The sequence below is a fragment of the Oncorhynchus tshawytscha genome, linkage group LG11 (assembly GCF_018296145.1).
Source record: "Oncorhynchus tshawytscha isolate Ot180627B linkage group LG11, Otsh_v2.0, whole genome shotgun sequence".
Classification (NCBI taxonomy): Eukaryota; Metazoa; Chordata; class Actinopteri; order Salmoniformes; family Salmonidae; genus Oncorhynchus; species Oncorhynchus tshawytscha.
The window spans coordinates 5,258,744-5,271,581 of record NC_056439.1 but is presented as its reverse complement, the minus strand read 5'-3'; positions in this window follow the sequence as shown (position 1 = coordinate 5,271,581).

Genomic DNA, 12,838 nt, shown 5'->3' with positions numbered 1-12,838 from the left:
GTATAATTGCAGGGACTGATTTTCCCTCATCTCAGTTGAACCAAAACATTATACTTAATTCTTAAATCAACACATGGACATTTTTTTATAACTAACTCCAATGGCTCCATATTGTTAGATAAACTATACAGTGCATTCTGAAAGCATTTAGACCCCTACCCTTTTTCCACATTTTGTGACGTTAGTCTTATTCTAAAATGTATCAAATATTTTGTTTTTCATCAATCTACACAGAATACCCCATAATGACAAAGCAAAAACAGGTTTTTAGAAATGTAAATGAGTATAAAAAACAGAAATACCTTATTTACATAAGTATTCAAACCCTTTGCTATGAGACTCGAAATTTAGTTCCGCTGCATCCTGTTTCCCTTGATCGTCCTTAAGATGTTTCTACAACTTGATTGGAGTCCACCTATGGTAAATTCGGTTGATTGGACATGATTTGGAAAGGCACACACCTGTCTCTATAAGGTCCCACAGTTGACAGTGCATGTCAGAGCAAAAACCATGCCATGAGGTTGAAGGAAGTCCATAGAGCTCATGGTAGAGTGGCCAGACGGAAGCTACTCCTCATTAAAAGGCATATGACAGCTCGCTTGGAGTTTGCCTAAAGGCACCCAAAGGACTCTTGGATTAAACCAAGATTGAACTATTTGGCCTGACTGCTAAGTGTCACGTCTGGAGGAAACCTGGCACCATTCCTATGGTGATGCATGGTGGTGGCAGCATCATGCTGTGGGGATGTTTTTCAGTGGCAGAGATTGGAAGACTAGTCAGGATCGAGGGAAATATGAATGGAGCAGAGTACAGAGAAATCCTTGATGAAAACCTGCTCCAGAGCGCTCAGGACTTCAGACTGGAGCGAAGCTTCACTTTCCAACAGGACAATGACCCTAAGCACACAGCCAAGACAACGCAGGAGTGGCTTCGGGACAAGTCTTTGAATGTCCTTGAGTGGCCCATCCAGAACCCAGACTTGAACCCGAACATCTCTGGAACATCCAACCTGACAGAGCTTGAGAGGATCTGCAGAGAGGAATGGGAGAAACTCCCCAAATACAGGTGTGCCAAGCTTGTAGCATCATACCCAAGAAGACTCAAGGCTGTAATCGCTGCCAAAGGTGCTTCAACAAAGTACTGAGTAAAGGATCTGAATACTGGAATATTTCCATTTTTTTTAAATATATTATTACATTTGCAAAAAAATGTAAAACTATTTATTTTTTGTCATTATGGGGTATGTGTGTAGATTGAAGAGGGAAAAAACTATATAATCCATTTTAGAATAAGAATGTAACGTAACAAAATGTGGAAAAAGTCAAGGGGTCTGAATACTTTCTGAATGCATTGTATATAGAAACATACACTACTGTTCAAAAGTTTGGGGTCACTTAGAAATGTCCTTGTTTTTGAAAGAAAAGCACATTTTTGTCAATTAAAATACCATCAAATTGATCATAAACACAGTGTAGACCTTGTTAATGTTGTAAATTAATATTGTAGCTGGAAACTGCAGATTTTTTATGGAATATCTACATAGGTGTACAGAGGCCCATTATCAGCAACTATCACTCCTGTGATTCAATGGTATGTTGTGTTAGCTAATCCAAGTTTATCATTTTAAAAGGCTAATTGATCATTAGAAAACCCTTTTACAATTATTTTAGCACAGCTGAAAACTGTTGTGCTAATTAAAGAAGCAATAAAACTGGCATTCTTTAGGCTAGTTGAGTATCTGGAGCATCAGCATTTGTGGGTTCGATTACAGGCTCAACATGGCCAGAAACAGAACTTTCTTATGAAACTCGTCAGTCTATTCTTGTTCTGACAAATGATGGCTATTCCATACGAGAAATTGCCAAGAAACTGAAGATCTCGTACAACACTGTTGTCACAATCGTCGTTGGAAGCATACTCGGACCAAATTGCAGCGTGATCTGGGTTCCACATATATTGGAGTGAAACGCACAAAAAAACAATAAAGAATAAACGACACGTGAAGCTCATGCAGTGCTCACAGGCAACTACACAGAAACAAGATCCCACAAAACACAGTGAGGAAATGGCTGCCCAAATATGATCCCCAATCAGAGACAACGATAAACAGCTGCCTCTGATTGGGAACCAGACCAGGCCAACATAGAAACAAAACAACGTACATAGGAACAACCCCCCCAGTCACACCCCGACCTAACCAAAATAGACAATAAAAAAAGTCTCTCTATAGTCAGGGCGTGACAACTGTGTACTACTCCCTTCACACGACAGTGCAAACTGGCTCTAACCAGAATAGAAAGAGGAGTGGAAGGCCCTGGTGCACAACTGAGCAAAAGGACAAGTACATTAGAGTGTCTAGTTTGAGAAACGGATGCCTCACAAGTCCTCAACTGGCATCTTCATTAAATAGTACCTGCAAAACACCAGTCTCAATGTCAACAGTGAAGAGGCGACTCCGGGATGCGACTCCGGGATGCTGATAAACTTGGATTAGCTAACACAATGTGCCATTGGCACACAGGAGTGATGGTTGCTGATAATGGGCCTCTGTACGCTTATGTACAGTTGAAGTCGGAAGTTTACATATACTTAGGTTGGAGTCATTAAAACTCGTTTTGCAAACACTCCACAAAATTCTTGTTAACAAACTATAGTTTTGGCAAGTCGGTTAAGACATCTACTTTGCTGGAGGAAACAGGTACAAAAGTATCTATTTCCACAGTAAAACGAGTCCTATATCGACATGACCTGAAAGGCCATTCAGCAAGGAAGAAGCCATGTCTCCAAAACAGCCATAAAAAAGCCAGACTACTTTTTGCAACTGCACATGGGGACAAAGATCGTACTTTTTGGAGAAATGTCCTCTGGTCTGATGAAACAGAATTAGAACTGTTTGGCCATAATGACCATTGTTATGTTTGGAGGAAAAGGGGGAGGCTTGCAAGCCGAAGAACACCATCCCAACCGTGAAGCACGGGGGTAGCAGCATCATGTTGTGGGGGTGCTTTGCTGCAGGAGGGACTGGTGCACTTCACAAAATAGATGGCATCATGAGGGAGGAAAATTGTAGATATATTGAAGCAACATCTCAAGACATCAATCACAAAGTTAAACGCTTGGTCGCAAATGGGTCTTCCAAAAGGACAATGACCCCAAGCATACTTCCAAAGTTGTGGCAAAATGGCTTAAGGACAACAAAGTCAAGGTATTGGAGTGGCCATCACAAAGCCCTGACCTCAATCCTATAGAAAATTTGTGGGCAGAACCGAAAAGGCGTGTGCGAGCAAGGAGGCCTACAAACCTGACTCAGTTACACCAGCTCTGTCAGGAGGAATGGGCCAAGATTCACCCAACTTATTGTGGGAAGCTTGTGGAAGGCTACCCTAAACGTTTGACCCAAGTTAAACCATTTAAAGGCAAAGCTACCAAATACTAATTGAGTGTATGTAGACTTCTGACTCACTGGAAATGTGATGAAAGCTGAAATAAATAATTCTCTCTAATATTATTCTGACATTTCACATTCTGAAAATAAAGTGGTGATCCTAACTGCCCTAAAACAGGGAATTTTTACTAGGATTATATGTCGGGAATTGTGAAAAACTGAGTTTAAATGTATTCGGTAAAGGTGTATGTAAACTTCCAACTTCAACTGTAGATATTCCATTAAAAAAACAGCCGTTTCCAGCTACAGTAGTCATTTACATGAACAATGTCTACACTGTATTTTAGATCAATTTGATGTTATTTTAATGGACAAAAAAAATGTGCTTTTCAAGGACATTTCTAAGTGACCCGAAACGTTGAACACCCCTTCAAATGAGTGGATTTGGCTATTTCAGCCACACCCGTTGCTTTTCGGTGAATTAAATCGAGCACACAGTCATGCAATCTCCATAGATAAACATTGGCAGCAGAATGGCCTTACTGACGAGCTCAGTGACTTTCAACGTGGCATCGTCATAGGATGCCACCTTTCCAACAAGTCAGTTCATCAAATGTCCGCCATGCTATATCTGCCCTGGTAGGCCACGCAAGCTCACAGAACAGAACCTCCCGAGTTCCAAACTGCCTATGGAAGCAACACCAGCATGAAATGGGTTTCCATGGCCAAACAGCCGCACACAAGCCTAAGATCAAAATGCGCAATGCCAGTGTCGGCTGAAGTGGTGTAAAGCTCGCCGCAATTGGACTCTGGATCAGTGGAAACGCGTTCTCTAGAGTGATGAATCACGCTTCACCATCTGGCAGTCCGACGGACAATTCTGGGTTTGGCGGATGCCAGGAGAATTCTAACTGCCCCAATGCATGCTGCTGACTATAAAGTTTGGTGGAGGGGGAATAATGGTCTGGGGCCGTTTTTCATGGTTCGGGCTAGGCCCCTTAGTTCCAGTGAAGGGAAATCTTAATGCTACAGCATACAATGTGACATTCTAATCTAGACTAATCTGTTTCCAACTTTGTGGCAACAGTTTGGGGAAGGCCCTTTCCTGTTTCAGCATGACAATGCCTCTGTACACAAAGCGAGGTCCATAAAGAAATGGTTTGTCAAGATCAGTATGGAAGAACTTGACTGGCCTGCACAGACCCTGACCTCAACCAAATTGAACACCTTTGGGATGAATTGGAACGCCGACTGTGAGCCAGGCCTAATCGCCCAACATCAGTGCCCGACCTCACTAATGCTCTTCTGGCTGAATGGAAGCAAGTCCCCGCACAGCAAGTTTCCAACATCTAGTGGAAAGCCTTCTCAGAAGAGTGGGGGCTGTTATAGCATCAAAGGGGGACCAACTCGATATTAATGCCCATGATTTCGAAATGATATGTTCGATGAGCAGGTGTCCACATACTTTTGTCCATGTAGTTTACTTAAATCACAGTGTTAGAGATGGGCTTGACTATGGTTTGCATTTTATACTATCATGTCATGTTTCTGTGTGTACAGTAAAGACTTTCTTAAATACATCTTTATATGCTCTTCTCTACATTTTGTGTTTACAGTCTGCAGTCCATGAGGACCTGCTGATATCTGGTGTTGCTGGCGGGAGAGACTGGACCTCTGAAACAGATGGTCACAAACCTTGGCTCCGGATCAGGACACTGGATCAGGAGCCTTCGCTCTTACTTCCCGAGTTGGAACCAGGACCGAACCACGAGGAACAGAGACTCCACCACCACACAGAACACAACCAGTGGACAGGTGGACTGAACCACCTCAGTCCTGGTGGTCATCAGAGAGACAGAGGCTCTTCACAGTCTCAGTGCAGGGATGAAGCAGGGCCTGGGGCTGATAGAGATAGACCCTCCTGTTCCTATGATACAAACACCACAGTATCCATGATGAACAGAGCAGGTCACCCTGGGCTTCAGCCTTCACAGAGAGTAGTGGTAGACCCCCCTGGTGGTAGTCTATCAGCAAGTCTGTCTTCTCCTTCAGAGTCTCGTCTAATGCCTGGTGACTGGGTTCATAGAAAGCCTGGACCTGGGTCTAGCCTTCCTCAGTTACCTCATGGTTACCCCACCAATACAGACAGGGTCAGGATGGGCGTTCACCACGAGAGGTACCTTGCCTATAACACAGCAAATCCCAACAACACCCAAACAATGGCTAGAGGTCAAGGAGGGAGCTCAAATACTCCTGTTTCTACCTTCTCAGGTGTCATTGGGTCACAACGTGGGAGACCGAGCGTTAGGACCGACGCCAACAAGCCGTACGCCTGCCCCACGTGTGGGAAGTGCTTCGCTGAAGCGTATTATGTGAAGATGCACCAGACCGTTCACACCAAGGAGAGGCCCTTCAAGTGTAAACTATGTTACAAGAGCTTCTCCTTCCTGAGTAACCTTATCAGACATAGGAGTGTTCACAACGGGGAGAAATCGTAGCAGTGTGGCTTGAGATGTAAACAGTGGCTATCTGGGAACCATTCTTTAGCTGACATATTATAGTAAGAGGGTAATCAACCAAATACCCTTCATTAACTTTTCATTTGAAACAGGCTTGTAAATACCTTGTTTTTAGAGAAGTCGTATTATTTTCTATTCTGTCCTTGCTAACGCCGCTCTTTCTTTCTCTCTGCTTGAAAGATACTGATCATAGTAGATCTGATGTGTAATGTCATAAGAAGTATTTGAAAGAACAGCGAGCATACCTTTTTCATTTAACCACACCCTTTGAGGTATGACGCAAACCAATAAGATCGGTAGGTGGAAACCGGAAGAGATGACTCTGGCACAATGTCGGAAACTGGATGTTTTGTTTGAAACTGCTGGCGAGTGAAGATGACAGTGAGAATGAGTGGGTTTCACTGGCGAAAAAGAAAGGAAACAAGAGAAGTAAAATTGTGATGTAAAATAGGAAACTGGTCTTTGGTCGAGGTGAAGGTTTTGGACCAATGGAACCTGGGAGATCCGTTTGAAGTCTCGATAAATGTCATGGATGCGTTGGGTGAAGTGGCGTCAGTGAGTCAGAAGAAGTGGGCTTATTTAGATTTTTTGGTGTTTGTCGAGACATGATCAGGTGTCTCGGTCAATGAGAGAAGACTTGAAATAGACAAGATGGCGGTGTACATATTGTTGGATTACTTCATGGAGCAAAAAAAGTATTTATTTTAATAACAGATCATTTTCATCTTAATTCAAACTGACCCCTTGCAACTGCACACAGACATTTTATGGGACTCCTGTTTCCACGAATCGAGGACGAAGGCAATATCACCAAACTAAAGTTGGTCGAAAATGATCTGTGCTACACCAAACAGTATTTATCCTGTAACACCCATTAATGGATACCAAAAGTCTTTGGATAAATCACATCTGGTGTAACAATCTGTAGCTTAGGCAGTACAAGGAATCCTGTACCCTGAACCTGTGTAGGGATTTGATTTGGATTGGACTGTGAGTGACTGAAGAAGTGGGATGGTTTTGATTGATTTATATTTGTATTTAGTGTATTGTCGTTTCTAACCCCCTCCTTCTTTCCCGCAATAGCTTCTAGAGGGTTCACACAGGGGGAAGACCCTAAAGTTGCCACCAGCACCACCTTTAGATGTACCTGAAGGTCCACATGGGAGAGAGGCTGTAAGCCTGTACGCACTGCAGGAAGAGGTTCTCAGAGAGGAGCTACCTCAGGATACACCAGCAGAAAAATCATCCCACTCTATATTGTAGAAAGTCACCATTCCACTCGATAGCTTCTGACGTTTAGATCAAACTCTTCATTAAAGACAAAGATTCATTTTCATTGTTGTCAGCAGAAAATATCATTTGGTATAATAAGAGTAACAGATTTCAGTGTTGAACATTCCTGGGTAGGATATTGCATCCAGACTTAAAGAATCTTTTATATTGTGTTTGTACTGTGTAGGCTGAATGATGTTCACAAATTCATTTTTATTACTTCCATTCAACTACTTAATTTTTTCCAAAAGACACTTTTAATGAGAAAATGAACACAGTTTATCAAGTTCATGCAGTTGTTTTGTTTAGACTTGTGTATGTGTGGTTCTATTGCTAATACTCGTTTCAATGTGTCACTATGGGATTTGCTCAGGGGTGGATTATTTGTTTGAAGTCTCCAATCACACAGCATTTGTTGGAGACAGAGAAGTCGAGTGGCGCCCACTGGTCAACAAGATTTATCCCTCATCTTGGTAGCCCCTCGATGACCAGGGAAACTCTGGTTAGCGGAGATCAGTCTCCTTCTTTACATCGAGCCCTGGCAACTACTGTTACGCAGGGATCTTTTGACCCAGGCGAACTGAGAGATTTTCCACCCTCACCCAGAAACCATGGCCCTCTGGCCCTGGCCTGTGAGAGGGTGCATCTGAATGTGGCAGGCTTGCCTCTCTGAGTCATTGAGGCTATCCAGAATGTAAGAGCCCCTTCTACACGTTCACTGTATGGAAACAAATGATGCGCTTGTGATGAATTGGTGAGACCAAAACAGATTATTCCTTACCAATGCTCTGTATCTGAGGTTTTATGCTTCTCGCAGGACTTTTTGGACATAGACCTTGACAGTGGAGAACGCCTTCCCTATCTAGCCACTATCTCGGGCCATGTCATTATAGGCTTCGACAACAACACAGTAGGGAATACCCTCTGTTATGTTGTTTCATGAAGGGAGCTCGTCGCTTATGCCCAGTCTCCAAGCCTTCAGCCCCGTCTTGGGGTCTGTCTTTTGTGCTTGAGGCGATTTCACAGCAACCTTTTGAGCAGACTTGAAAATTTAGTTGAAAAATCTCTCCTTCAAGATGGCTTTGCTGATTGCCCTTACATCCGGAAAGCAAGTGAGTGAGCTGCACGCACTGTCAGTCCACCATTCGTGCCTACAGTTTGCCCCGGGGTTATCCAAGGTAACATTGTTACCCAACCCTGCCTTTATGCCGAAGGTCAGCAGCGATTGCAATTGTCTCGCCCTGGAGCTTATGGCTTTCCGCCCGCCACCCTTCACTTATATGGAAGAAGAGCACCTCCACCGTTTATGTCCAGTACGTGCTTTATGCATCTACTTAGATAGAACGAGAGCATGGTATAAGAGTGACCAACTCTTCGTGTCTTGGGCATCCCCCTGTAAGTGCTGATCTAGAATCAGATTAGCCTTTTAAATCATAATGAATAAGACTATTTAGACAGCTGGGGACCTGATCCTCGATCAGCACTGCTACTTGGACTCTTTGTGGATACCGGCCAGGGTCTTCAATCATTTTAAGTGTGGGACCACACCTTTGAAATATCAAACCATTTAAAGTGTCAAGTAATCAAATCGACTTACATGTTTGCATAGTATCAAATGAACGAAGACGTTTTGCATAGTATCAAATCAACTAACATGATGTTCTCAGAGGGGAGCGACCTCAGGACACACCAGCAGAAAACGCACACGGCCCATGTATAGAGAGATATGTAGTACTAGTTTGTTTATTTGTAGTTCATTCTGGTGGATTTGGATATTGTAGGGAACTGGATGAGGTGAACTGGTGAAATAATGAGTATGATGAGGCAGAGTAGATGATATGGTGACGGTTGATGTGATGTGTCTGTAAAAATGCTTCCCTAATGAAGAGTGACAACTATGTCCCTTTTGGTTGAGACTGGTGTTTTATAGTGAGATAATGATAGTGCCTTAATTCATGTTTACTTGACATGAAGTGGTGAAGCTGTGTCATGTAATGTTGAACCTTTTCCAAAGTATTCAAAAAGGAATTCTATCAAAGTGAGGGTACCAGATTTACAGAAAAGGTAGTGTTACCATAGTGTCACGTATCGGTTTGTGCAATAAAAGTACTGTACTTCATGTTATGTGAGTATATGACCATTTGTCGAAATTAAATAGAAAATTGACTCTGCTAACTGACTTGGTTATTTTTGTATCATTGCAGGGACTGCATTTCCCTTCTCTGAGTCGAACCAAAACATTGTACTTAATTATTGAAACGACACATATGGAGAAAATATATAATAATAAACTCAACTGACTATGGTTAACATTTTCTAATATGTCATGTTTCTGTGAGTACAGCAACGACTTTTTAAACCTTTATATGCTCTTCTGTACAATTTGCGTTTACAGTCTGCAGTCCATGAGGACCTGATGATATCTGGTGTTGCTCGCCACAGTCTCAGTGCAGGGTTGGAGCAAGGAATGGGGCTGAAAGAGATAATCCCTTGTGTTCCTATGACACAAACACCACAGGGTCCACGATGAACAGAGCAGGTCACCCTGAGTGGTGGCAGACCCCCCCCTGGTGGTAGTCTTTCAGCAAGTCTGTCTTCTCCTTAAGGGTCTTGTCTAATGTGTGGTACCTAGTGTGTAATTCAGCCCGCAATCCCAACAACACCCTAACAATGACTAGAAATCAAGGAGGGAGCTCAAATACTGACCACTTGAGAGTGGTGGCTCCTGCTTCTACCTCCTCAGGGTGACGTGGGAGGCCGAGCATTACGACGGACTCCGACAAGTCGTATGCCTGCCCACGTGTGGGAAGCGCTTTGCTAAGACAAAATATGTGAAGCAGCACCAGACTGTCCCCACCAAGAAGAAGCCCTTCAAGTGCTTCTCCTTTCTGAGTATCCCTATGAGACATAGGAGTGTCCACAATGGGCACTGGGTAGTAGGTAGGAGTTGCCCTTAATCAGATATTTTGTCATCCTCCCCTCTATTAACTTTCATCATATCTGTTATGTGTTTTATTGTTATGAATCTCCCATGGCTGTTGCAAACATTGTCACTTACTTACAATAATTTACTTACTCAGCCACACAAGTCACACACTCAAATTTGACTGTATTTATACCGATGTACATTCACATATTTATTTGGACAGTGAAGCTAAAACTTTTAATTTGGATCTATACTTGGGCATTTTGTATTTGAGATCAATGTTTCATTAGGCGACAATACAGAATGACACCTTTAATTTGAGGGTATTTTCATACATCTTTTACCGTTTAGAAATGAATTACTTTATGTATCTAGACCTCCATTTGAAGGTGTCATACAGTGCATTCGGAAAGTGTTTGTCTATGGAGATTACATGGCTGTGTGCTCGATTGTATACACCTGAAAGCAACAAGTGTGGCTGAAATAGCCGAATCCACTAATTTGAAAGGGTGTCCACATACGTTTGCATATAAAGACTTTTTCCAAATTTTGTTACGTTACAGCCTTATTCTAAAGTGGATTATATTGTTTTTCGGCTCATCAATCTACACACAATACCCTATAATGATAAAACAGGTTTTTAGAAATGTTTGCAAATTTATTACAAATAAAAAAACTGAAATATCACATTTACATAAGAATTCAAACCCTCTACTCAGTACTTTGCTGAAGCACATTTGGCAGTGATTACAGCCTCAAGTCTTCTTGGGTATTACGCTACAAGCTTGGCACACCTGTATTTGGGGAGTTTCTCCCATTCTTCTCTGCTCTATCAAGTTGGATGGGGCTCAACGTTGCACAGCTATTTTCAGGTCTCTTCAGAGATGTTTGAGCGGGTTTAAGTTATGGCTCTGGCTGGGCCACTCATGGAGATTCAGAGACTTGACCCAAAGCCACTCCTGTGTTGTCTTGGTTGTGTGCTCAGGGTTGTTGTCCTGTTGGAAAGTGAACCTTTGCCCTAGTCTGTCCTGAGAGCTCTGCAGCAGGTTTTCATCAAGAATCTCTTTGTACTTTGCTCATCTTTCCCTTGATCCTGACTAGTCTCCCAGTCCCTGCCTCTGAAAAACATCCCCACAGCATGATGCTGCCACCGCCATGCTTCACCATAGGGATGGTGCCAGGTTTCCACCAGACATGACGTTTGGCATTCAGGCCAAAGAGTTCAATCTTGGTTTCATCAGACCCGAGACCTTTAGGCGCCTCTTGGCAAAATCCAAGCGGGCTTGCATGTGACTTTTACTGAGGAGTGTCTTCAGTTTGGCCTGATTGGTGAAGTGCTGCAGAGATGGTTGTCCTTCTGGAAGGTTCCCCCAATCGCCACAGAGCAACTCTAGAGCTCTGCCAGAGTGGCCATCGGGTTCTTGGTCACCTCCCTGACCAAAGCCCTTCACCCCCGATTGCTCAGTCTGGCCTGGCGGCCAGCTCTTGAAAGAGTCTTGGTGGTTCCAAACTTCTTCCATTTAGGAATGATGGAGGTCATTGTGTTCTTGGGGATCTTCAAAGCTGCAAAAATGTTTTGGTACCCTTCCCCAGATATGTGCCTAGACACGAGCTCGACGGACAATTCCTTCAAACTCAAGGTTTGGTTTTTGCTCTGACATGTACTGTCAACTGCGGGACCTTCTATAAACAGGTGTTTCCCTTTCCAAATCATGTCCAATCCATTGAATTTACTACAGGTGGACTCCAATCCAGTTGTAGAAATGTCTGAAGGATGATCAATGGAAACAAAATGCACCTGAGCTCAATTTCGAGTCTCATAGCAAAGGGTCTGAATACTTATGTAAATAAAAGTTTTTTTAAAATTATTTTAACCAAAATTTAAAAATCTGTTTTTGCTTTGTCATTATGGGGTATTGTGTGTTGATTGATGAGGATGTTTTATATTTTTCATACATTTTAAAATAAGGCTGTAACGTAAAAACAAAATGTGGAAAAAGTGAAGGGGTCTGAATACTTTTCCCGAATGCATTGTACATTTACAGAAAAGTGTTCCCAGTGAGAAGTTATTCTACATGTCACATGTATTGTTTTGTGCAATACGAGTACTGTACTTCAAATGATCTGTGTATGACTATTTTGTTGAAATTAAATACTAAATTGACTCTGTGCTGACTGACTTGGTCATTTTTGTGTCATTGCAGGGACTGAGTTTCCCTTCTGTCAGTCGAACCAAAATTCTTGAATCAACACATGGATTTTATATAATAATAAACCCCAATGGCTCCATATTGTTAGGTACTTGAGTCAGTGTTAGAGATGGGCTTGACTGTGGTTAACATTTATAATATCATGTTTCTATGTGTACAGCAAAGAGTTTTTCATATAAACCTTTATGCTTTTCTGTTCAATGTGTTTACAGTCTGCAGTCCATGCAGAAAAAAGTAGTATTTCCACAAGCGCGTGGCTAAACTTCTCAGCTGTTTTGGTTCAACCAATCATTAGTGTTTTTGTTTGACCCACGCGAACATGACCAAAGCCATGACTGAAACAGGAATTAATTTACCCTGGATATTCACAAAAAAGTGTGATATTTGAGGCTCTCTGTCACTAAGTGATTGAACAATGTACACCTGGGTTGGGCTGAATTCGAATTGAAGGCAATCCTTTCAGGGAGTAACCTGAAATTCCAATTCAATGTTTGAAAAAACAGTATATATTTTCCATTACTTCTCA